We start from the raw sequence: 27,904 nt of genomic DNA on the forward strand, positions 1-27,904 counted from the left end.
ATTCCATTTAAACTATGAGTGAAAGCCAATAGTGGAGTAGAAATACTTAGGTTTTAAGTTCAGATCTTGGTACTAGGACTAGTCTCCTTAAAGGAGTCTATTTCAGCAGTTTTGGCTACAGATGGGATTTACCTTATTTTAATGCAAAAATAAAAAAAAATACCACTGCTTTGAAGTTATTCTAGGATTTACAACTGCTTGCACTGTAATACCACTACTCAGTTTCTTGTCCTAAGGTAATGGGCAATTTTTTGGTAGCTCTGAAGCATCCAGTCTTGAATTCCTTTTATTATTCCTACTGTAATGAAGCCAGGCAGCTGCTGTTGTGCTTCAAATTTCACTAGAGCTGTACACAAAAAGATTTCTAAACAGATAGGTCTTCTGCTGTAATTCCACTGTACTGAATGGCCATTCCTCCAACAAGCTCCTGATTTCGTATACAGGAAATTAAAGCCATGACTTAATACCACTGTTGTGGAACAGAGAATCAACAGACTCAGTCTTTCAGAAAGGAGGATGGGAAGGAATCTTTCAGAGTTTTTGTATATCATAGAGAGTTCAGTAGTGACACATGTATGTTTCAGTTTGTATGGCTGATGTTTGAACTAGAAAGTATGTGTCTGTTAGAGAAAGTAATTGTTTTAGTGAGATGAGCTTTTGCTGGGTGCAGATGAAATTGCTGCTTTGTGTATTTAAAGCTTCAGCCTGCCAGCAGCCAAGCCAGTGAGCCAGTGTGTTTGTTTTCTTTATTGTTTTGTACAATGTTGTGCCAGCAGTGATTCTGGAGGCTGACTGAGTCAGCAGGTGCCACAAATACAAAATAATGGTGAAAAGGAAAAAAAAAGACTCAGGAGTTGCCAGGCATGGTGCTATCTTTTAACACTCCTCAAGATAGATTAAACAGACATTATACCTTATTGTCACTTGCTTATCAAAGAGCCTTTTGCTGGATATAGTTATATAACCCTCTGAAAAAAAGAAAATCCTAAATGGGACATTGGATTTTGAAGGAAGCCAAAAGGACTTTCCATAAGAGATCTCTGTGATTTGGACCTACATGTGTTTCCTCTTGTGCTAAATGCTTCACTAATAAAATAACAATGAAAATACAATATATTCAAAAATGCCCTTGAATCAAATTGTATATGTAAATATATAGTGCTGCTCTTCACTATAACTTGCTTTTGTGTACCTTGCTTCTATTAGTGTCTAACCAAACTCAGTGGATAATTTGCAAGGACAAGACAGACAGAGCACATCCATGATTTTAGGAAAACACAGTACATTGTTTAGGTTTTACATTTTGTTTTTAAGTGAAAAGTTTAACGACATTGCTTTTGAGCTAAAGTAATATAAATTTTTTTCTTAGCAATATTTCATTTCAGATTTACTGCAGACCATTTAAATTCAAGTTTATCTTAATTTCTCAAGTTGAATGAATTTGTATTTAGCTTTCCAGATTGCAGTGTTAAAACAGAAATTGAAAATAGGCATATTAATTTATGAAGCCTTTTGTAAGTGCACTTTATGATAAAGGAATTATCCAGTAAACAAATAATAGTTTTAAAAAATCACACAATCAATCAATCAAACAAAAACAACAACAACAAAAAAACCACTAAGTGTCCAGAGTGCTTTTCTGAACAGGGTGAATTTGTCAGTAACCTGAAAGGTTATCTGTACCTTAAACTGGATTATAATCATTCAATGACTGTAAATAAAAATTTACAATGACAGTATTAAAAAAAAAAAAAAAAAAAGGAATTTGAACATGCAAAATATTTCTTGTACGGTTCTTATATGTCCTGGGAGAAGAACTCCTTGAGAGCAGCCCAGCCAAGAAGGACTTGGGTGCGCTGGTAGACAAAAAGTTGGACATGAGCCAGCAGTGCACGCTTGCAACTCGAAAGGCCGACCGTGACCTGGGCTGCATCAACAGAGGGGTGGCAGAAGGGAGAGGGAGGGGATTGTCCCTCTCCGCTCTGTCCTTGTGAGGTCCCATCTGCAGTAAGGTGTCCAGGCCTGGGACCCCCAGCACAAATAGGACATGGAGCTGTTGGAGTGGATCCAGAGGAGGCCACAAAGATGCTCAAGGGGCTGGAGCACCCCTGCTATGAAGAAAGGCTGAGGAAACTGGGCTTGTTCAGCTCAAAGAAGAGAAGGCTCTGGGGAGACCTCACTGCAGCCTTCCAGAGCCTTGAGGCGCCTTCTGAGGAGGAGGGAGACCAACTTTTTACATGGACAGATAAAGATAGGACAAGGGGGAAATGGTTTTAAACTAAACGAGGGGAGATGTAAGTTAGGTGTTAGCAAAAATTCTTTACCCAGAGGAAGCCGAGGCCCTGGTACAGCTGCCCAGGGAAGCCATGGTGCCCCCATCCTGGAGGCACTCAAGGCCAGGTTGGATGGGGCCCTGGGCAGCCTGAGCTGGGGTGGGGCAGCCCTGCCTATCACATGGGTTGGGGCTGGGGGGATTCAAGGTCCCTTGCTACCCAAAACATTCTGTGATTCTGCAATCTGTGACTCACAATCTTTATAATGTTTGTACTGATGACATTTCTAGCATTTATTTCAATTCTTGGTGGAAAGAGAAATGTATGAATACACTGAATTATTTTTAATGTGACGCTTTTGACATGTATTACTTTTTTGTTTTGTTTTGTTTTCAATCTGACGTTTATGTAAACCTTATTATCTAAAAGCCTTACTTACTGCCCTATATTTGGTAGATATTAATTGAATTAATCATTCCAATTCATCTTTAAAGTGACAATAGCATCAAATTATCACCTTTTGTTTATTGTTTTTGTTTGTTTGTTTGTTTGTTTAAATTAAAATATCATTCGAAGCCATTTTACAGTTGCCATGGCTCTAGAAATCATTACGTCTGACCATCAATTTTCTTGTGCATCAGTAAACAATAGTTTTATCACAGAAGTTACAGTGAGGGAGGTGGAAGTGGTAAGTGAAACAGTTAGAAATTCTCTTGGATATTGCAGGAACAAGTTGTACTAAAATAATTGCAAAGCATTCTGTAGAATTTTCTCTTCATAGAAAACCTCTTTGAACTCAGTAATAACAAAAGAAGCCAAGAACATTTCTTGCCTGGTAGAATGACAAAGATGACCTTATAGTAATTCTGCAATTTGGCTAAAGAAAGAGCTCTCAGTTCTCTCTCATGTATACACCCTCTATAAGCAGGCTCTTATTAACTCTGATCTGATTTGATGTTAATTTACCACAGAAACATCAATAACCATTTGATGCATTCAGTGTCCAGTAAATTACATTCAGGCTCTTCATTTTGGTGAAAGCTTATGCAGTTGAAAAGTGTAAACTTTGTGAACTAGACTTTAAAACTTTAAAAGGGAGATTTGTGTATTTTCTTCCCTTTGGTTTTGAAAATGGATCAATCCAACCTTCATGTTTATAGCACTCCCCTTTTAGCAAAAGAAGATAAAACCTCTGTATCAGTTAGTCATTGTATTAAGAATCCAAGGACTGGGTTTTGGCTCCATTTTCTTGATTTTGTGATTGAAACAGTGTTGACCTATTGTGAATACTCCACAGAAAGACTTAATTTGTCAGAAATCAGCTTTTTATATTTAAGTATGCAATGCTGTTTTTGAGGGTTTGGTCTACAAAACAGGTAGGAAAATTAATACTGTTCTTGTTAAGGCAGATTTTTTTTTCTCTAATATAGTGAATAAGATATGATTCATTTTAAGAGGCAAGGGGAATTGGTAAACAAAATCTTATAAAGAGAAGAAAAAGCAAAGAAATATGTGTATTTAAATGTACAAAAATTACACGGATATGGGAAAAGATTCTGCTGTACTGAGGCTGTTTGTTTTGGCTACTATTACCAAAAATATTCCAGTGATGAAATCAAAGGTTAAATGCAACTGGCAGGAAGTTATAAAGGTGAATTGCGTAAGATATTGCTGAATAAAAGGAGTTTACAACTCTATCTATTACTTCTGTTCAGAGTTCTTTGATGTTTTGTACAACAATAAGATATGAAAGGTGGATTTATAGTTTGTTGTGATAAACCTCTCAGATTGAGATACTGCTTACAGGGATATGTTTCCTTTAGATATATAAATTAAGATATTGCACCCGTTTTAACAGTAGGCTAATATATCTTGCTTCTTATAAACCTTCTGTAGTCATCAAATTAAAGTAGCTTGAAAAATAACTGAAGAAGCTTATGTAAGATTAGCACACTTGATTGCAACTATAGAACAAAATACCTAAGCACACTTATTGATGCTGTTACATATCTGTAGTTTATACGTTGCTTTTTTTTAGTATTCTTTCCAAACTTCAGTCAACAATTATTTATTAGTATATACATTAAAAATACTATGAATGTATTCTGAATCTCTGTTTTGATTAAACAGAATGGGTACAGATAGGTAGCTTTTCTTCAGGCATAGGTAATCCATGTGCAGAATACTGAGATAATATTTTTGATATTAAATGTTATCCTAAGGTTTTTTTTCTTCAGACTAAGTGCATACACACTTAACTGTCTTCTTTTCAGTCTTAAGACATTCCACATTCAAAATTGTTACTCAACTTCAAATGAGAAGAGGAAGGGAGCAGGGATAATCAGGTCACACACCTTTGAAAGGAGTGAAGGTACCAGGCTGTAGCACAGCACTGGCTATTTCAGGAATGGACCATCACTGTATAGCTCACCTTTAAGTACAGTATAGTGTACTGCTGATTCATGACCCATTTGCTCTATGACACTGCTCTCAAAATTGAGTAGTGCACTAGGATCAGGACATACTGCATGTTGCAAGGAGGCCTTCACTTATTTCTGGACATGACTAAGCTAGCAGTTGAGCAGTAAGCAGTGAGCTGAAAAGCCATCCCTGTGAGTCTGCCTCTCAATGCAGGAGATTTATTAAGCTCAAACGACAAAGTAATTTTAAAAATAAATGACAGCTGGAGGTTATGACATTGAGAAGAATATCCTTCTATTCTGTGAAATGTGATTGCTCCTTGTGAGATGCATAACAGTTATGTAAGAGCTTAGAAGACTAAGGGAAGATTTTCAACTGAGAGAGCTAGAAGGAATTCTAGTAAGGAAATTCAGCATATCTACTGGTCAACTGTAAATAAATAAATAAACTAAAATTGCTTAGTACTGCTCATTATTGATGGTAAAAATTTCATATTCATCTTAACTCTAGTAAAAAAAAAAAAAGAAAAAAGAAACCACGTATATTTACAGAAGTAATTATAAAAGGCTGCAGTAAGAGCTATCAAGGCACGTATGTCCCACAAATAATATTTCAAGTGCATCTTAATTCTAAATGTTCTTTGATGCATTCCCTTCTACATACTCACATTTCTACATATATGTATCTATATCTTTCATTCACATATGCTGAATAAAACTGATATTCTCATCAGTGTCAGAGATGATGTCAACATAGCTACATTGACAAAACCTTTTTTTTTTTATTCAGTGGGACCAGACCTCCCTCCTGTTTATAAGCTCCCTTAAAGTATTGGAATGCTGCAATGAGGTCTCTCTGGAGCCTTCTCTTCTCAAGGCTGAACAAACCCAACTCCCTCAGCCTTTTTTTCACAGTAGGGGTGCTCCAGCCCTCTGAGCATCTCTGTGGCCTCTTCTGGACGCACTTCAGCAGCTCTGTCTTTCTTGTATTAGAGGCCCCAGGCCTGGATGCAATACTGCAGATGGGGCCTCACAAGGGCAGAGCAGAGGGGACAATCCCCTCCCTCTCCCTGCTGCCACTCCTCTGTTGATGCAGCCCAGGATACTGTTAGCCTTCTGGGCTGCACAGTGATGGCTCATGTCCAGATTTCCATCCAGTTCTACTATTTTCTATTTACTATTCATTCACCATTTCATGCCCAAATCCTACCCCCACCCAAACGAACAAACCAAAACAGGGAGAGAGAATAATTCTACAGAATTTGAACACATACTTTGTTGCAATGAAGCATGGTTGGCTGAAGGCTGAGTTCTGAAAGGAGGCATATAATAGCAAATATTATGTATTTCAAAAATAATTAAAGAAAGATAGAACTAAATAATTCTTAGGACTCTGATCTGCTACAGTTTTTCCAGCATACGTGTTGTATATGTGTAATTTATTAAACTAAATATACCCAGTTTTGTTCAGGACTGGCTTCTTCAATCATCATTAACTGGAAGAGTTAGTTAATAAGTATTGACGTTAAAGCACATTGCTTACATAGCAAAATGTGCCATATAAAAATATAATTTACATAGTAAAACAGTATTGGTATTTATCATGCCACAGTATGTTTTGTATACCAGTCATATCTAAAATGCTTTTATTGTGTGCTATGATTATAAAGTTTTATTCTTTGCTGTGTTTTGTTCCCTTCTCCACCAGCAACCAGCTTTCAGTTGTTAGTAAAACCATAGGAGCTGTGAAAGTGCATGTTGTCCTCCTGTAGCTCCCTAGTCAGTCAAGGAGAACAGCTTTCAAGCTGCTCATTATATTGTGCCTGTTGATCACTAATTCTTATTTGTGATACAGAAACACAGAGAAGTGGTTTTAAGCAGCACCTAGCAACATAATGTTTAGAACTATGCACTGAATTCGTCCTGTGTTTACAGAGTGAAAAAAAGAACTGCTAATGAATTTTAAGTGTGCAGTAGTTGTGCTACTTTCTTCTTCAGCTTTTTGATGAGTGTGTGAGTTTATTTTTCTTCATGTAAAAGCAGCTCTGATAGGACTTTTGTCAAATGGAGGTTGAGTATGTCTGTGTACCTGTTGTTTTGGTCTTTTTTTATGTTATGTATGTGAAGAAGTTATAGACAATTTTCTACCATACCATTCAGAAAGTGAACATTTTGCAACTGAATCTCCTTGAATCTCTGTAAAATACTGCAAATAAATGGTTAAGGGTGTTGGTTTTCTAGGTTACTCCAATACCTTACAAGACTTCCACAGAGTGGCTTCTGGAGTCCTTTTCTGACCAGGAATCCTCATTTGTACTTGACATACTAACATTCCTCCTTGGAGATAGGCTGTTATAGAGCAGCTTCCTAACAGAGGCTCCTCAAATAAAATTTAAGAGGTAAAATAATCTGTATTCAAAATTTATGTGGGATTGAAGGAAATGGAAGGGAAGCTAGAAGCAGCGTAAAGGGAACCTGAAGAGGGAAGACCAGGAATTTTAATTTGGTGAGCAAAATGAGACATGTTCAGCCCTTGTCTGGAACTCGGCATTCCTCTCTAGGTGTAATGTTCTCTGATATTATTGCCTGAGGCTGTCTTACATGCGATTTATACAATATCTAAGAATTCCATCACGCTGCCACAGCAAACTACAATTTACCTGACAGCTAAGAGCCATCCCCTCATTTTGTTTCTGCCTTTTATTTAAATTTTCTTAATTTGAACCTTCATTTATACATATATATATATATATATATATATATATATATATAATTTTGTGTACTATATCGAGTATTACTATATCTAGCTATTATGTTTTTCCACAGTGGAATTCCCTGTTAAATGAGATGAAGAATATAGGATTTCCCGTTTTCCACCAACGGATTTCCTGATTACCTGGTGACTCCAGATGTACAAGTGAAAGCAGAAACTGGGAGCATTACACTTTGGGCATGAAGCCAGTGTGCTTTTCCAAATTTAGACAGTAATGTTTTTGGCCTTGTTAGGTTCTGTCTAGTTGTTATTGCAGGCAGAGGACTGGTGGTAAGATTTGTCAAAGCTGCTTAAATATGTGCATCATAAGAGGAAGATTTAGACACAGTGAGAATTTGAATCAGTGGAGATTTTCCAGAAACTTTTCCTACTTTGATAGAAGTGAGGATGACTTGAAAATTGTTTTTCACTCATGTTTAATAGCTTTGGTGGATTGCCAATTGTCTGTTCTTTTGTGCAAATAAAAAATAGAGCTCATTTGCAAAGAGATTGTATATATGTCTGTGTTAAAAGAAAATGAATTATATGCATTTGAATGCAATGATATAATTAGACATAGTCTCAGTGTGTTTCCAAACTATAGGTATAGCATCCACTTCTTCATTTTCTGACCTATGTTTTTTACATGAAATCCTACTGCTACAGTGTTGATATTAGGTATTTTCCTAGAAAAACTTATGCTGCTGAGAGGCATTAATGCCATCATTTTGAGTTTTTTGAATGTATTTTCTGCTGGTACTCAATAAAATATGTTATAAACATGCCAAAAATAGTTTTAGAAATATTTATATTGTCAGAATGCAGCATTTTAGTATATAGAATCAATTTAATAGTTCAGAGGCCAATTTTACATCATTTAAAAAAAAAAAGTGGTTTGTCTTTGTATAGGACAAATGCATATCTTTGACAGTTGTCACTAAAAAGTTGTCTGAGTTCTTCTTCCTGAAAAAAACTGCTAATGATTTTCAGAGGGAACAAAGGTGGCATTAATCTCATGAATGTAGCGGAATGAACACAATCTACAGTAAGAAGTTTTAAGAATAGCACTATTCTTATTATAAGACTACTTCTACTAGGCCTTCAGGGTATACAGATTTTGTCCAAAGCTGTTCTTGCTGAAGATACTGCTGTATCTTATCTTATCTGATGCATCTATGTTGGGACAATCCCAAGCACAGATCCAGGTTGTGTAAAGAATGTCTAGAGGGCAACCCTGAGGAGAAAAGTTTGGGAGTGTTGGTTGATGAAAGATTCAGTGTAAGCTGTCAATGTGCGATGCAGCCCAGAAGGCCAACTGTATCCTGAGTTGCATCAAGAGAAGCATGACAAGCTGGTAAAGGGAGGTGATCCTGCCCCTCTGTTCTGCTCCCATGGGAACTCACCTGGAGTATTGCTTCCAGCTCTGGGGCCCACAACACATGAAGGACATGGAGCTGTTGGAGTGGGTCCACAGGAGGGCCTCAAAGATGATCAGAGTACTGGAGCACCTCCCCTTTGAGGACAGGCTGAGGGAGCTGGGTCTTTTCAGCCTTGACACGAGAAAGCTCCGGGGGGATCATATAGAGGTGTTCCAGTACCTGAAGGGATCCTAAAAGAAAGCTGAGGAGGGACTCTTTATAAGGACATGTAGTGACAGGACAAGAGGAAAAGGTTTTAAAATGGAAGAGGGTAGATTTAGACTAGATATTAGGAAGACATTCTTTACTGTGAGGGTGATGACACACAGGAACAGATTGCCTCATGAGGTTGTGAACGCTTCCTCCCTGTACGCACTCAAGACCAGGATAGATGGGGCTTTGAGACAACCTGGTGTAGTGGAAAGTGTGCCGGCCTGTAGCAGGAGTGTTGAAACTAGATGATCTTAAACATCCCTTCCAACCCTAAACCACTCTATGGTTCCATGGTATGATACTGTGTCTTCTGAACACAGTCATTATATGCTTTTCTGAATAAGTCTCAACGCTTTTGAAGTCACTTATGTCTTATTTTTAACATAACTGCAATATCCAAGGAAAGTAGAAATATAATTCTATGTGGCACAACCCAAGCAGGATGCTGCCCGTCCCTCACTCTTTTGTAGCTAAGAAATATAAAGACTTTATGACAAAAAGCACACCCCTAGGGGTCAGTATAATCATTGTAACATTAGCACACAAAAATCAAAATTTAGTCTTCAAATATAAAATTAACCGGCTACAGAAAGGAGCAGACATTTCAATTATAATTTGTCCTTAAGTAACCCCTCTAAAGTCATGTTGAATCCCACTAGTAGTCAGCAGTACAAACCAACACTGTACATCAGATCACAATGTCAAAAAATTTACTGAAGTGGAACCGGAGGTCTGAGAATTGGTCAACTTTGTAGCGACAAGAAAAGAATGGGATGAATTGATCAGCTTTGCTTGGAGGTAGAGTGCCAAGGGTAGGCTTGTTGATGTGGTAGGCAAAAAGCATGTTAGACCCTGTAAGGTAAGAGAGATAGCACGGAGGGTGTCAACAGCTGGAGTGGAAGCGAGCTGGCTATGGATAAAGAAAACAGAAAAATAAGTAAAAAAGAAAATAAGTTTGTCATAGTGACTTGGACAAAGTGACAAAGTTTGCTAAACATAATGATCTCCCATCCTAATTAATGGTTGAAGACTTTATATTGGTGTCAGCTACAGAACAGACGCTGTATTTTGTCTATTTCAAACACTGTCTCAAAAGAAGCTTTCTCACATGTGGGATGGAAACAGCTCACTTGGAAACTCTCATTCCAAAGCATTAGTGCAAAATACTACTAATATTTGTAACAAATAGCAAGTGCAAAGTAAGCATTAGATCCATCTAGGATAAGAAGTATATTCTATCATATAAGCTAATTTGTTCAGAATTCTTTTGCTTTCTATTCTGCATATGTTTAGGAAGTTGGTTATGAAACAGATGTAATGTAGTCTTGAAAATGTTGATGGAGCCTGCAGTACTTACATTCAGTAATTGTATTAAGACCCAAATGAATTCACTACCGATCAGTGCACATGATATGAAACAGGAGCATTGCAAGTGTCATGGAGGCTATATCTAATTATAGATTATTTGGACTTCTGGCTTTTACGTGGTTCACAATATGGTTAGTTTTGTCACCATGGGAATGTGCTATAATTTGCCAAATAGCATAACAAAGCACGTGGCATGAAGGTGCTGGGGCTTCACTATTCTTGTGTTCATGCTTTGCAGACTGTGCAAAATTCAGACTGAAGGGAAATTCCAGAAAATGCTTAAAACATTTAATTTTAAATGTGTCCCCTATTAGCAAACATTAAATCTAATTTGTGTGGCAGTGAACTAGGTGACAGGATACACAGACATTTAGGGCTTGATGCAATTGTCTCAAGAAAGCCCTCTAATGTCATTTCAGACACTGGACAGTTTGCATAGAGCTGTTGGATATGACACCCCACGAAAGTAGAGAACTCTGACGCCTTTTTGGATTTGCATGTGAATGCAGTGTGGGAAATCCTGGGGTATCTCAGATGTCACTGGATGTCTGTACTTAGTAAGCTGAACCAAGCTTTTACTGTTCATATATTCCCACAATGCTGAAGTTCACTGGCAGCATATGAAATAGTTCATTTTTATTCCTTTTCTTGGTATGGACACAGCCTTACTTTGTTACAGTAGTTCTTTGTGTTAAATTCATTGAGTTTTCAGCACTACCATTGAAAACAAGGAAAATTCCAAAACAAATTGTATAAGAGCTTAGATAACAATGGCTTCAAAAGAGAGCATTAATCAAGACCTAGCCCCTAGTGCCTGAATAACTTTCAAAAGGAGACAAACAGTGTTTGTTTAGCCTTTTCTTTCCTCAGCTCAGACTGTCCAAACTGAACTTAAGCCTGAGGCAAAACAAGCTTTGGGGGGGGAAAAAAAAAAAGAGAAAGAAAATGTCTCAAATAAAAAGATTTTTACCAGGTCTCATATCAGCTTTTACAGTGGTATAACAACATTGAATTCTGTGTGATTACATTGATGTAACCACATCAGAAACCACAGGATGTGGGACAGTGCAGGAGTCACTGAAAATACTTCATAGAGTGTTTTAAAATTATCTAATGTGTATTTGCAATATATTAGAAAGGAAACTTTTGGCATTTAGAAGCTCACTATCTCCTTTCAAATTTTTGTGACCGAAGTTATCTCCTGTTTCTGACATAACAGTTTGAACGGCACCTTAGTGTGATGTCACTAAGGGAGGATGAACATAAAAAATAGGAAATAGTAGCTAGTAAAGTGAAAAAAAAAAAATTGATTCGGCTGAACTATGATTCAGTACTGTTAAAGTTATATTTTTGAAGAATAAATGCAATCAATGAAGCTGTGAAGAGGCATTACTGAGTCAATTATTTTCCAAATATCCTATTTCTTACAGCACAAACATGCAGATGTTTGCTCTTAGTACTATGCAAACAATTTTGTTGAAAATATTGTATATTGCCCTTATCTACATAAAGAGCTATAGGTGTCAGCAATTGTTCTGTGCATTCATGTGGCAAAAAAAAAAAAATCACATATTGTAACAGAATGCTATACAGAAAATTTTAATGACACAGAAATTGATCTTTTTTTGCTGACAGAGGCCACTTTCTTATACAGATGTTGACGCAGGGAAACAGTGATTATTGCTTTAGAATGAAAGACACGGATTGAAGATTTTAATTCTTCATTCAGTATTGCAGTTATCAAAGAGACCTGAAAATCTTTGTAAATGTGTGCTAGTAAATTGGTGCTATCGGACCATACACAACAGGGTGCACTTCTGAATTTCTATATACAAAACTACTTACTTCATCTTTGCATCAATGCAAATCACGTTTTAAAAGAATCTCAAGAATTTCACTGGTATTTATAAATCGTAGGAAGGGGTTCCTCTCTAACAAAACCTTGACTCATTATTTCAAATAGCTAGTGTTACAATGGTTCTGGCTTCTTTACTGTTCCTGATAATGATAGTGATTATAATTTTCATAATGATACATATATAATTATTATTGCTCCATTTTATTAAGTAAAAATTTAGAGTAAACTTTGCCAAAAAAAGTTATTGTAATGAACTATACACGGCAATCTGTGCATAGATACATCTGGCAAAAACAGAAACGAACTTGCTTTCGATATTGCAGCACGAGAAATGGTGCCCCAGGCAGCACGTTTTGTGTCCCCATTATTTAGAGCCTCATTTCCCCAGCAGACCTGCTGTAGATAGAGAAGATCATTTTAGCACCTCTCTGCTCAGTGGAGTTCAGGAATGATCTGTATTGCACAGGTAGGGAATAAAAGCAGATTATTCTCTGTCATATTTGCGCATGAATAGTCTGCAAGTACACACCCAATAATTGTCTACTTCCACAATTAGCTTCACAACATACAGATGTTTTACGCAGTGGCATTAACACAGTTTCTCATATGAGATGTTATTCCTGCGAAACTCCTTTTCTCCTGTGTGAACTTCTTCCATGTTTTATCTGTATTATTTCAGAAGAGGTTTGCCCTCCAGAGAAGTAAATTGACTCAAAACAGATCAACTGAAAACAGATGCATTGAAATGTTGCTGCTGCTTGCCTCGCTGAAGGTCAGTGACAATCATAATGCCTGGGAGAGTAAATTCCCAGGCCAGCCATTGGGTGACATTTCTTCCGTGCATTTTTTTCCCACAGTTTATGGAGCTGATTCAAAGCTCACGGAGTTGCTGGGAATCTGCAGCTATCTCCTCTGTGTCTTAGGTCAAATCCCCCAGGTCTCCGAAGAAAACTACTTCTGACTACCGTACTTTATTTCATTAAAACACTTGTCTCTTGTGCGCTGGCAGCGTGGTGTTATTGACTCATGCAGCATGATTGGGCAAACATCTGACAGTGGCAGCGTGCCAGGAGGACTTCCAGAAGCACCTGCTGCTCCTGCCACTTCCCCTGCCTGCTGGTCACCTCAGCTGTGACAAGGGGACAGCTGCCTGCCTCCTGCTCTGTGAGGCTCTGCCATTGCTTCTGCCATCATCCTAGCTTGTTCTTGGCTGGGTAACATTAAAACTACTGTCTTCATTCCTTAGCATCTGACTCCATTCTGATTTTCCTGCAGTTTTCCTGTCGTTTTTGTAGTACTGCAGCAATATCAGTGGAATGTTAGCCATATGGGGCAGATGTCCTTTTTTGTTTGTCTGTCTCTACAGTGTAAAATATTAGCAGAGCTGATAGGAGCAGTACTGGTCATCCACAGGCAGTTCCCTCTGCCTCTTCTTAGCACTGGCAGAGCTGCTTAGGCAAAAGCAGGAGAATCCCAGAAACTCCCTGCTGGGGAAATTTTATGTTTCTTTACTGTTGCCACATAAGCCGGAGGGAGAAAAATGAAGTATCAAAAAAGGGATCAAGGCAGGAGATTTTTCTCTTTAGCCAGAAATACAAATGGGTTTAATGCAGGTGCATATAAGCATTGTTATATGGCACTTAGCTCTTATGCTCCTCTAGAGAGAGAAGATTGAACTCTCCCTTGAACACAAATGGAATGAGAGGTTTGAATGATATCTCCTCAGTAACACAGCTGTTGTAACTGTGATGCTGTAGAAATACAAGGCAGGGTAAAATGGTTGGGGAAAGGTAGTATCTTTTGTTAGACCAGCTGGTTACTGCTGTTAGAAAATGTAGAAAACTTTTAGGCACAGAAGTCTTTCTTTGTATTTGAAACTGAAATCTTACTTGAGCTCTTTACTGTGTGCAGTGTTGGAGAACTGCTCTTTTTGCACAGGTGTAGTATCTGAATTTTAGATTGGTTGTATTTCCCCCATCTCTGATGTTTAATTTCCATCTAATGTCTCTCAGTTTCAGCTGGAACAGAGCTGTTTCCTTCAGATCATCAGATGTGATGATATGTTTTGGTTCTAGGAGAAAAGCAATGTTGACAGCACACTGATGTTTATAGATGCTGCTAAGCAGAGTTGTACAGAGCTAAGGCCATCCATAGCAAAGGGCCCAAGGAGCTGGGAGGGAACAGAGTTAGGACAGCTGACTTAAACTTGCCAAAGGGATATTCCATACCATATGACATCAAATGGAAGGAGTTCTGAAGGTGGTGAGAGCTCATGCTCTTCCACTGTTTGGGAGGCTAACTGGTATCAGTCGGAATAGGGGGCAATTGCTTGTGCATTACTTATTATATATTTTCATATATACACATGCATTCATATATACATGTACATTCATAAATACATATATACATATACTTGTCATAATTATTATCCTTTTTCTCTATCTTAGTAAATAGTCTTAACCACAAGTTTTACTTTGTTGGGTTTTTTTGTTTTGTTTTGTTTTATGATTCTCTCCCCAGTCCCTCTGGGAAAGAGGAGTGAATGAATGGCTATGTGGTGCTCAGCCAGCTGTCAGGTTAAACCCTAACACAATTCCTTGTCCTGAAGCATTACATCAGTGGTGGTCTTTTTCTACCTTTTTTTTCTTCGCAAAGGAGAATCTTTATTCTATAGTATAGTCAAATTAATGCCTAGAAATAGCATCATATAAACTAGAAAGTACTCAATTCACTTTTTGTCTGTTGAATTTCTTTCTCTTGATAGATATGATTTCTTCTTGGCTGCTGAGTTGCTTTCAGTGGATTCAGCGAGAAAATTCTCAACTCATCATTTTTAATATATTCTGTAGATATTAATCTGAACATAAAATGCAGGCTCTTGGAAAGAGCACACTGCTTAGCTCAAAACTGTGCAGTATTTAGATAGACCAATAATACAGGTAAATGGAACAGTCCCCTCATCCCCAGAACTAGGGGCTGGGCAATACTGTTATTTTTTTCCCTAAGAGTTTTATTTTTCTTGAGGTAGTATCTTTTGTCTTACACTTGTATTGAGGTTGCTCAAAATCTCAAGACAAACTATTATGCTGTAACAATGATTGGTGTCACTCATCTGCAGTTGATCTAGAGGAGAGAACAGCTCAGGATACATGATACACAAAAAGATTCCTGAGCTTGCTATTCCTTGGGTTTTCTTAGAGTAGGAGAAATATTACAGCTCTGCTAGTTTTTTTAAATGAAATTTAATGTCTTGTTCTTGTTTTTCCAATATTTGTAGGAAGTCTCTCAGAGGAAAGGCGTGGGTTGTATCAACTGGAAGGAGAATATCAAACTCCATCTGCCCCAGCTGTGATAACCGTCTTGCAGCCAATTGTGGCACAGAACAAGAGTTAGGGACTGAGACCCTAAGGAACATATTTGAAATGCTGCCAATTTAGCCAGTTTCCTCCTACTCCTGAATTAAGCTGCAAACTTGTCAATGAAAAAGCTGGATAGTATGGAAGCCCAGTAAAATGTGAGCTGGAAAAGTAGTGTTACCATGGTAAGAAGTTGATGAACCTCTACTAGAGGATTTGTTTTGCACAGGATTGCAACTTATTTATTTGTTTGTTTGTTTGTTTTGCTTACTCAGTGTTGCTGCTTTTACTTAGAAACAAAAGACTAATGAAAGCTTTTGAGTCATCTCATCTAGTCCTCCAAAAAAGTAATTCTCAAAACCTGAAGAAAGGTAAAGGCAAGAAAGGAAAGGGTTGAGTAGTAGAGAAGAGAGCTTTCTCTTGCATTGGAAAGACAGTTCTGACTGCTGAGAACAGATAAAACATGGCTCCTCCTTTCCAAACTTTATTTTCTTTGGGGAAAAAAAAAGCTCATTGTATTTATTACTGCAATCAGAGCTCCAGGAAGTATCCAAGTGGCTATTAATCTAGGCTTTGGGGAAGTCATGTGGAGCTATAAAATAAAAAGTTCTTTTAAAAGTTTGAAGAGCTCCACAGTTATTATGAATGTCTTCACTATATCTGTTTTCTGATGCAGTAAAGGAACTAGATACATAGATAAGCCACAGTTGTTATAGTATTGGCAGTTCTTTAGTGAACTGGTACAGAGAATAATGCCAATGATGAGAAATGCACTTACTTTGTCCCCATTCTGGGGATGCAAGGAATGTTGCAATGGTAATAGTGTGATGTGTTTTTTTAAGTTGTGAACACCCACTATGAGTGCCTCTTGTAAGGGACAAAATTGACAAACTTGTCAATAGACATTGAAATCAACATGTGGATTGTATTGTTATGTTTTGTTTCAATAAAGCCATCATGTAAATAAAGAAGGCTGAACATAGGTTTCTGTTTTGGTAGTGCAATAGCCAATAAAGGGCTAGAGCATTACTGCATTACTGAATAAACAGTGTAAATTTTGAACTTATATTTGCAGGTGGTAATTAAACAATGTAAGCTCTGAAATCTTATATCCTAAGACCTGTGCTCACTATGATATCTAGGGCTAACTTAAGGAAGCTGTGAAGTGCAAATGCTAAAGTTAGGGTGTTCAAACACTGGAATGAGTTTCCCAGTGATATGGTGAGTGTTCAAGAGGCATTTGGATAATGCCCTTGATAACTTGCTCTAGCTCTTGGTTATTCCTGAAGTGTTGAGGCAGTCGGATGTGATGATCTTTGAAGATCCCTTCCAACTGAACTCTTATTTTCTCTATTTAACCTTCTTGTAAGTTTTCATTTTATATCCAAAATTTGATACTTTGAGTTAGCAAAAGCTATCAGTGATTAGTGGAAACAGTTAACAGTTTTGAGGCATTGACAGTAGTGTCAAAACCTCACCCAGCCCGAATATAAGCGAGGTGTGAGAAAAGATGTGAGAAAGAGAAATGCTAGTATGGTTTGAGCAGGCCTGAGATGAGTCATAAGGGCATGCAGGTCAAGGAAAATGTTAACTGGGTTTTGAACAAAGACCAACTCCAGGAAAGAACAAAATGTTGGCTGTAAGATAGCCACTAGGGATGTTGCATGGCCCATGAAGACAAATAACTAATCCTGTTGACTTCAGTGGCATTTAAGCAAGTGCTTTAATAGTGGTAATTTTCTGAATCAGGGAGACTTTGGTTCCTATACTTTGGGAGCAGATGGGAAAGAAGATAACAGAGACAATTTTAATGGAAAACATAAGCTTAAAAGAAAACAAAAAGGAGATTTTCCCCTGGCCTAAATAGCTATTTGATTAATATTTGCTTCAAGAGTTGTGGGATGCATTTTTTAAGGTTATCTTTGTGTTGAGAAGCAGTAACATTTGGTACAGTCGTAATTCCAGCAAGTGGTTTATTGATGGAGCTCAGAACTCTAAAGGAAATATAACGTCTGAGAAGTTTGCCTCCAGTGAGCAGACATAATGGCATTCAAGGGAAATGCTGATACAGTAAAAGGTACCCTAGGAGGAAGAGATAGCATAAAGACACTGTACTTGTATCAAAGAACACAAACCATTGAAAAAGAAATCTTTGATCAGGCTTTTGCATTGAGAAGTAAAGATGCTTTTCTCAGTCATACTGAAAACATATCTATCTGTTGAATACCTCTTTTAGTCAATCAGTCAAAAACCTTAGGATGAGCCTGACTACAGCTGAATGTGATAAAGACATATTGGTTGCTGCTATGAAAGTAAAGAGTTGGTTAATAAACTCTTAGTATATTTCTGCCTCATGAGTCTTCTGAGTGAAGTTGAAGACCCTGCAGATACCTGTATACAGTATCTGACGTGTCCAGCACAAAATTGGACATAGGTGAAACAACTGTCTCATCAGAAAAAAATATTTGTTCTTAGGATAAAAGTTCTCAAGAAAAGCAGAGATTTAACTGAGGTCTGCTTGTCCAAACACTCCTGGGAACTGCTTTTTATATATGAATGAAAAAATCAGGTGGCAATAAAAAACAAACACAAAAGCTCTTAATAGATATCTGGAAATAGTATTTTTCCATATTACAACTGAAAGTATACAAATAGCACAGCTGCTGATGCTACAGCGGAGCCCTTGATCAAGGTGACAAGTTGTTTTGTTTTGCTTTTGTTGTTGCTTTTAATTAAGCTTTGTATTAACAAATTATAATTGTAAAGTAGTAAGTTTTTACACAGTTATTCAGTAAACAACAATAAAAAAGTTCTACACTAGTCAAGACAATTAGGCTGGAAGGTGCTGTTGCAGGCAAACTTTCCTGTTGGTTATGGACAAATTGTTCAGAAGGAGCTGAATTTCAAAATAAGATGGTAATTGTAGGTGGTTTTTTTTTCAGGCTTATCAGAAATCGAAGAGTACGTCCCATTGATCTATCATAAAGGTCATTTAAGAGTACTTCCTTTCTTTCAGATGGGAAAAGGAGGCTTAAAAAAAGTCAAACTCAGGTAAAATGAAATTTTTAAAAACATGAGAGAAAGTTGCTTCTTATACACATCAAAATATTCTGTAACATAATAAGAAATGACTTGGCCTTTTCTGTAATTTTGTTATTTGAGCAAAAAAAAAAAAAAATTATTGTATTTTGAGTATTTGTCTGTAAAAAGCTTTACTTACTTTTCCCTAGAAACAGAATGAAATATGCATTGATGAGTAGGCAGACCAAGAGGAAATTAATATTTGGGGTAAGATTACATAGATTTGTGGCTGACTTGTTACAAAATGAAAAAGCTTCACTCACTTTGGTCATCCTGTAAAATTCTGACATATGATGAAGTTCAATTATGTGAAACTGCTCAAGTTTTTAAATAACAGACAAAAGACATTAATTTGTCTTTGCTTCAGATCAGTACCCTAATGTCCAAAATTAGTACAAGAGCCTATGTGTGTGGAAGAATAATTGGTAATTTTTTAAGAATATGTTTTCTTTGTTTAAGGAAAGTTAGGATACGAAGTTCTAACCTCAGTGACTTACAGATAACATAATAGAAAGAAATGGTGAAAAAGCCTGTCTGTTTGGATCTGGATATTGATATGTATGATGCGAGGATTTAAAAACAAATGAAAACAAACAAGCAATCTCTCCACCCTTATTTAAGCAAAGTTTATGGAGTTCTGTTTCATCTGTTTACACTGACATATCCTGTTAGAATTAAACCTCCAACAACATGTTCCCTGAATATATGAAATTCTATACTTATTCATATTTGTCCACAATAGCTGGACATTGTGAAGCAGGTGCAAGACACATGGTTAAGCTACCACACTTCATAGCATAAGTTTTGTATGTATGAAAACCCTTTATCTGGGAAAGAAAAAGGTGATAAGATAACACGCCCTTCGCTGAGGTCTTGTATTCTAGGACTTGGTCCATACAGCCTCAGGTTTTATACAGTAATACTGTCCCTTTTGTTTTAATTATTGAAAGAAAAATCTAAAGACAAAAATTGAATAGTGTTTATGGTTTTTATACTATAGCAATTATGTAATGAATGCATCAATTTCCAAGCTCACAGTAGAGGTCTAAGGACGTTGTCAGTAAAATGATCATTGACCGATTAATAACATGGTAGATATTGACATGAGCTGTACCACACAATATCTGTTCATTACATTGCAGCAGGGTGCAGGGTATGTTGGTGTACGTTTTTAGTGAAGTTCTCTCTAAATGTATTGTTTCAAATAGCATTGACCTTTAAAAGAAAAATATTTCAGGATAAAACAGTGTTGTTACTGCTCCAGCTGTTTTTCCAGGCACCCAAGGCCTATTGCAGCCACGTTGCCCTTGCCTCAGGGATGAGCTGTCTGTGGACAGCTGGCCCCTAGCTTTACATCTTAAAAACAGTGGAAACTACGCCTACAATTTTACTTTACTTTAGGTATGTATTTTCACATCATTCAAACTGCTTTATGACACGCACCGTGTGACTGTGATCACAAAGGACAATCTTAAAGGTTTACTTATATCTCTAACTTGCTATCTCTTATATCATCAGACATATGGTTTAGACAAAACAGATAGGTATGTATACACCTAAACATAGGTGTTTACACTACATATAAAGAGTAGTCATACAAGTGTATATTTATTATAGATTGTATTTATATATTCTATTTTTATATCTCATTTGTATATTTGAAATTTAGACATGAACATGCGTATGAACATGATATTTCAAGTGGAAGGAAATAATACAGTTTTTATTTAAATGGAAATTGTTTTATCCTGAGTGGGAAAGGATTTTTTTCTCTAAGTGAAGGCTGCAGAATTTTGGAGTAGCGTGGTCAATAAGTATTCACTAAATGTGAATGTTATGTGCAAGGCACAGTGTGTTAAAAGCATCCATACTCCTACAATTCAAGGCAATACTGAATCACCAAATGCAGCAAGCACAAGACATTAATTCTGTCAGAAGATCCGGAGTTTCAGAGAGTGTTTATTTCCAAAATTCTTACATAGTCCAATGGTTTATGAAGGGAATGGAAAGAATTCCTCAAAGAGATTGTGCAGAATTGTGAAAACTGAAGTTTCTTTGGCTTCAAAATAATCTGGCATTAAGTGATAGTTTACAGGGGTTTGTTAACACGGGTTAAGGACAATTTTGATTAAGATAATCTCTGTAAGCAGCTATTCTGTTTGTCATACTAGGTGCTCTTCCTCCCAGAGTATGCTGATTTCTTTCTTAATACCAGGTGCTGGAAACTAAATACATGGTACTCACATGTGCCTCATATACAAAAGAAATGCTTGTTTTTCTTTATTATTGTCTTTTTCTTTCAGTCCTGCGGCTTCATTTAAATGTATATGAGATCTAAATACAATCTTCCACTGTGAGCTTTGTAGCATGGATGCTCTGTATGGCTTCTTTATGTCATGTTAGTACAAAGTGACAGTAATCCATGACTGAATACTCTTGATGTAAGTATACCCTAGAGTTTAAGTTTTTGTTTGTTTGTTTTTTGAACAATAGTGGGAAGGCTAAGCCAACTCCATTAATTTTAAATAATCATTGTATTCTGGAGGAAGGAGAAAACAACTGACCTCCAGGGCAAATGCTTTTACATTTTTACTAAACGAAGGCATACATATATATGCAGAAGACTACCAGAGATCTATACACCGTGTTATAATCTAAAGTTTTCATCTGAAGGAGGAGAGATCCTTTAAAGGCTAATATCACTTAATAAAGTGATACTCTCACTTTCCTCAAATCTAAGTGAATTATTAGAAATGATGGTTTATATGGCTTTATTATGATATGCGTGAAAAGCATTTAGAATACTCATGATGTTCTGAAGACTGAGAATGCATTTTGAGGAAATATCTTCACTTCCCCTCTTTCCTCCTGGCCTCTGGCTGAAACTGAACTTTCTATGCTGTTTTCACTACAAATGATGCTATAAGACCGTCCATACCGAAAAAAACCTCAACAAAACAAAATAAAAGAAAAAAAGCCAACAACAACAAAAAAGCCACCCTTGTCCTTGACTTCAGCTGTATTGCTACTTTGAAGATAGAACACTTCCATTTAATTGAAACAATACTTACATATATAGTTTACTTTTTTTTAAACAATGATGTTCTTTTTTCATGACTGTGTGAAAATTCTCAATGAATTTTCCTTTACTTTTTAGTGAAAAACTAGCTCTCCAGTTAAATATTCCATATTTGTTTTAGAGAGTTTCTGCTGCCCATGAAAACATACCAAGATCATGCTGGAGATGTTAATGCAGTGGAATTCTTGTCTTGTGCTTGACATGTAGCTTTTCTGACCCATGCCAATTTTTCTATGAGTCATGCTTCCCAACCTGACTTAACGATTCATGACACCTGCTGGCCTCGAGACCACCACAGTCTTTTCTCTGAGGAAGACTTCTGCAAAGGTTCATAAAGTTGCCATTAGGAAAAATGTTCTGCTCTGAACTACAAGTGCTATGTACAATATCAAAGACTTCCAAATTGAAAAATATTGCTTTGGAGTTCTCCAACTCAAACTGTAGATTTTCACTGAGGAGAAACAGGGAATGAGAGAGGGAACATCATGGAAAATCAGCTTGGATAGTAGTATCACATTTGATTTCTAAGCCAAGACAGTCTGGGGAAAGTTAATGGAAGTCTCTTAATACTGGTTCATCACCCCCAGGAAAGTCTGGTAGTTTCCTATTAGTTGTATTCTGCAACCATCAGTGGTAATGTTAACTCCCCATCTTTGGGAAAACATGCTTTTCCCTGTTGTGCTATTTAGCCCAGCTGAGAGGTGAAATATTTATCTGTCCTCTCTCGGTTTAAACTGGGTGAAATATGAACAGATAGATAAATGGAAATGAGGATACAACTAACAAAGCTCTTGATTCATAAACCAAGTCTTTGTGAGATGGATTAAAGAGAAATACTATGCACAGAAAAAACAGAACTACCTTTTAGATATATTTTTCAGAGCAGAACTCACTAGTGAACAAAGAACCTCCTGTGCTTCTGTGACTATCAGTTAATCATTACATGAAAGTCGTTGTAGATTTCTTTAAAATGTGTATATAGATGTGTGTGATTTGAGCACTCATGTATGACTTCTGCATTTCTCATATCCTATAAATGCATAGGAGGAGGCAGGAACTCTGCCTTGTGGTCCCTGCATTTTCTATGTCTAGGATTTCCACAGAGCTCTTTTCAGCTCTATGGAACTGTTATTCCATGGACAAATAGATGAAGCTATGATACCATGTCTCCTTTTCTCCTACATAGCTCTCAGGCATCAGGCTACATCATGTGGCAAGCTATGCAAATAAAAAAGCAGTTCTTGCCTATGAGATCTGCTTGATTAGTTTAGCTCTGCTCTGCTCTGCTTTCATTGTCATCTGGATCTGTAATTTCCATCAGCTGACTCAAGCAAACATTACAGTTATATTCCCTCTTGTATACACACCTGAGAACTTGGAGTGAAAAACGTAGAGAGAGCTCAGTTATTAGCACAGATTTAGACTATATAAAGGCATTTGTGTTCAGCAGAATGTGATGGCTTTCTTCAGCATTTTAGGTTCATCACCGTTGCTTTCTAACATACCTGATATAGTCACTTTCAAACGCACAGAGCAGTGATTCTGCTAGAAAACGTGATTGTATGACAATTACTTATAAAGAGATTTGTATTTTTCACACTTTTGTCCAACTGAGTATATTTGTCATTATGCTTTTATTTGTATTTTCAATTAGAAAGACTCATGAAATAGGAGACAAAAGTTCCTGGTAAAGTATTACCTCTTGTTCTATGTGCAACAATTTTATCTGATCTTCTAACTCATGCTTCATGAGCAATAGTGAGTAAATTATCAGATTTCTCTACAGCTCTGTCTGGACCACACTGATTATGATCTCTTCTTGTGATGATAACTCTTCCAAAGCAGCTGCAACCCTTCACTGCAAAGCTTACCATATACTTTCCAACTACTTGATACATCCACTGTCTGACTAATAATCCTGGGTGCCTGGCTATGAATATTACATGTTGGTCATAAATCCTTCTTACTATCTTTTTTTGCTTTAATGTCACTTGGACAGCAGTAGCTAAAACCTTAGTTTCTTTTTTTACCGTCTCTTTTGTAATTTGTCTCATATTCTACTTAAAATATACCACCTGCTTTTAATTAATATTTTAGAAAAAATATGTCTGTATATTTCTTTTCTGTTTTACCTTCTTTACAAAACCTGTCTGTATGAAAAGAATACACCTGATGTGATTTAAGAAATTCCTTCCATTACCGGTCACTCCCTTACGTACCTCAAATATTTTTTATCATTATATATTCCTATTTTGTACAGCTCTTGATGTCTTCTTGCTAAGCCAAGTATCCCTTCCAGTGGCCTCTCTTCTATTAACAAGATGAATGCATAGTAGAAGTCCAGTACAGCTGCTGATCTGCAAGGCCTGCCCCATAGGCCATTATCAGACAGCAGCAGGCCGTTGCTCCAAGGGGTTAGAACCTGCACACTTTCACTTCTCTCTCAAGTGTTTCTACTGAAGTCCCAGTTCCCTGGGGTTAAATGCCAAACAAAAATGCCAGCTTTCCTCTGATGAATGTATCTAACTGTCATGGGTATGCAGGAAAAGTCTGAAACACAAGTTGTTATAAAAGTACACAAGCCAGAAAACAGCTATAATGCCTACATTTTTTGTAACATCTTGGAGAACTCAGGATTTTCTAAGGTAACAGACAATACTATGTCCTTGGCAGAAATTTCTGGAGGTCAGTTTGGAGCCAAGTGCAGCAAATGATTATCTGTGGCTGTTCCTTCTACTGGTGCCTGTGGACTTCAAAGAAAAAAAAAAAATCAAGGTATGTAAATAAATCATGGGAGCCCAAGCTTTAGATTATAGAAAGAAAAAGAAAAGAAAAGAAAAGAAAAGAAAAGAAAAGAAAAGAAAAGAAAAGAAAAGAAAAGAAAAGAAAAGAAAAGAAAAGAAAAGAAAAGAAAAGAAAAGAAAAGAAAAGAAAAGAAAAGAAAAGAAAAGAAAAGAAAAGAAAAGAAAAGAAAAGAAAAGAAAAGAAAAGGGACAAAAAACAACTCTAAAGCCTTTCTGTTATGAGTGACAAGGCCTTTTCACACTTTATCATCCTGAATACTTGGCTAGAAGAGCAGCTGAGCTTCAGAAACGTGTCATATACTTTCCTTCCCCTGTTCTTTCTTAATGAAAATATTTGGATAAAAAGGGATCCTTGTTTCCCAAGAGTTCATCCGCCTCTCCTGTTTATTCTCTACCTGGTGTCATAGTCCTCCAAGTTCTGGCAGTGTAATAATTTCCACAGCAGTCCTGCTGTGATGTCACAAACAGGGGATTAGGATTTCAGATTTTTAATAAGTAGAAAAAGAGAGATGAATACTTAAACAAAGGTTCTGTCTTCAAGTAAATATCCTTAGTAATGTACCATGAGGAAGGAAAACAGAGGAAATCTCTAACATAAAGCTGAACTGTATGAGAACAATATGGCTTTTTCAAATTTTTCCACACTCCCTGATGAACTTCAGGAATGACAATGCCTTTTGTCTTTATCCTCCATTAAGAAGCTGGCTCTGTGCTTTATAGGCAGAAGAGCGCCTTTGGCAAAATTTCAGATTTAAGTGAATTATATTCTGATGACCTTTTTGAAATACTGAATGGCAGAATCCCACTTTTACACAGGCCTGGATTCCTGAAGAAGTGCTGAGAGGGAGCCTTTCAGATGGACATGGAACAAAGTGGATATGACACGGCCTGGGAAGAGCAAGACAGAGCTTATGTAAAGTATATTTTGGGCTTGGGGCTGTGAAAAAAATGTGATTACAGGAAGGCTATTATTTAGATCTGTCTCTAAGATTCTTCTGACTTGTACTGTAGACTGCACATTTCCCTAAGATACACAGGTTTGTCAAATTGGGTGGGTTAGTCAAATACATAAATAATTGAGCTCGTACAATTTTAATTAAAAGTACTATGAAACAATTAGAGTTTGAAACCATGAATACAAATCTCTAGGTCTATCTTACATATCTCTGATGCAAGTTAAAATAATCACTCAGAGACAGATTGTGTCATCAGTCTTCCCACAGAGTAGTTGTTTGTTCTCCAAGTAGTGCGGTTAAAATAGAGCGTGTATAGAACAGCAAAATCTGTTCCACACAGCTATCAGCAACTGACCAGGTGGCAAGTAAAGATCCTCCAAAAACTGTAGAGAATGCTTCCTTATTTTCTCCTGTCTTTTATCTACCACCAACACAGTATTTCAGTGGTAGCCATCCAAGACACAGCATTTCTTCTGACTTCATAGACAGGATGACTGTAACCAACAACTGTAGGTACAGTGTTAGCCCTGGGGAAATCAGCTCTCATTCCTAATGGAAGATGAAGCTTGCCTGAAACATAAAGACACTGAGATAAGGAGATAAGTCTTAAGACTTGCAAAAAACAATGTGCTGCTTTTCATGGGGCATAACAATGACATGTCCAACTGTGTTCTGTGGTAGAAACAGATTTTTAGTTTTCTGTAAAAGGAGTAGTGCACATTTTAAAAATACTGATATTTTACATAATAATTTTAATTTCCCAACAGTGATGACGTCTTATGCATCTCACCAGAGTGTAGAACGGCTTACTCCACATGTACATTTCATACCTTCTGAAATTTATTCTTCTCTAACTTACACTAGAGTAACAGAAATCTACTAAGGATCTACTCTGAGGAAAAAACGTCCTTGATACTTAGACTCTTGCTGTGCTCTGTGTATGTATATATAGTATCTGTAGCATATATACAGAATTATATGACAGTTCAGAAGTCAGAGCAAGGTGTAAGGGCAGTATGTTCTGCTAGCATGACTAACCTCCATGGTACTAGTCAGCCTGATGATAGAAGCAAACCAGAAGCATGCTGTGTTGCAGTATGTTGCTCAGTGCTTCCAGGAGCTCCCTCATGTACCCCTCTGTATCACTGGGCCAAGTGGTCTGCCTATCTGCACGGCTCCATTCTTATCTCCAGTTTGGAGTACAAGACATACGCACCTGACAACCTGTCTGCTACTAAGGAAATTAATCCTAACTTTCTGAAAACAAACCACAATAACAGAAAGTGGCCCCTGAGTGGACTGGATAAACAGACTGCTACCATCTAGTTAAGCAGGTTTTTAGGACTGCATTTCCTGTATACATTAGTATTATGTGGACAAATTAGTAATACCATGATGTGTTTATTTATGCATGCCTGTAGCAAGTTATTGTGTAATATGTCCATGCAATGGTTTCATCTGCATATACAACAACTACAATTACATTTGTAAATTGTGTCTTCATGTACACATGAGGGATAACTGTATACACATTTCCACTACTTAGTCTATGCATTTTTTCCTGTGATATTTTATCCTATTCATTTATCCACTCAATTTACATAAATCTACCTTCTGGTGAGACCTTTGTAGCCTGCAAATTTGTTCTTATCTACACTGTAAGATATGTTTGCTGGCAATTGTACAGCTTTTTCTATACACTGAGTTGTCTGATCTGGAAATGTCATGACACTCAAACCTTCTCTTCATTACAAGTTCTATTCCCAGCAGTCAGAGTGCTAAGCCCTTCTTAGCTGAGGTATTTCCTCCAACAACTTAGCTATGGAAGCATGGGATAATTAGACAAACTTTTCCATAGGTTTTGAGGGTACTTTTCTGATTTACATCAGATTCTGATGCTGCTGTAACTGCATGAAAAACGGTTAAGTCTATTCAATGTTTGACCATTTTTCCTGACTCCGTGCTAATCATGGTTCTGTAGACAACATGCTAAGATAGCCATGGAATAAAAAAAAGGGAAATCTTAATGTCACTAGGTTATCTGGGGACTTAGAGGTTCTTTTGTTTTCTGTCTTTAATTTTCTTCTGTGAGAAATTAATTTATTGCTATAAGAAGTGCTGTGTCAAAGGCAAGGAGAGAAGGGTAAAAATGATAGCTGAGGCGAACACTGAAGTACTTACTGTACGGTGGTTTTCCTTGCACTGTCACCATGGAAGCATCTGCTATGCATAGAAACATTTCATAGTGGCATGTGGTTGCAACTGCACAAATGTAGCTTTAAGCCAGAGGTTAAAGACCCTCTGTGCAGGCACACACTGCTGGTGT

General features: G+C 37.1%; 1 long non-coding RNA gene across 4 annotated transcripts in view; it reads left to right on the top strand.

The window, feature by feature from the left end:
* The window catches only part of LOC107052357, a 55,901-nt gene that overhangs the window by 20,723 nt on the left and 7,274 nt on the right, over nucleotides 1-27,904 (top strand). For 2 of the 4 annotated variants that reach the window (XR_005842666.2, XR_005842665.2), the window contains exons 2-7: nucleotides 12,982-13,074; nucleotides 15,580-15,843; nucleotides 18,601-18,709; nucleotides 20,016-20,140; nucleotides 21,043-24,593; nucleotides 25,439-25,535. This is a non-coding gene — a long non-coding RNA (uncharacterized LOC107052357). The remainder of the gene's footprint in view (nucleotides 1-12,981; nucleotides 13,075-15,579; nucleotides 15,844-18,600; nucleotides 18,710-20,015; nucleotides 20,141-21,042; nucleotides 24,594-25,438; nucleotides 25,536-27,904) is intronic. The other 2 variants (XR_003072409.3, XR_005842667.2) reach the window with 2 other exon arrangements.

The sequence above is a fragment of the Gallus gallus genome, chromosome Z (assembly GCF_016699485.2).
Source record: "Gallus gallus isolate bGalGal1 chromosome Z, bGalGal1.mat.broiler.GRCg7b, whole genome shotgun sequence".
Taxonomy (NCBI): Eukaryota; Metazoa; Chordata; class Aves; order Galliformes; family Phasianidae; genus Gallus; species Gallus gallus.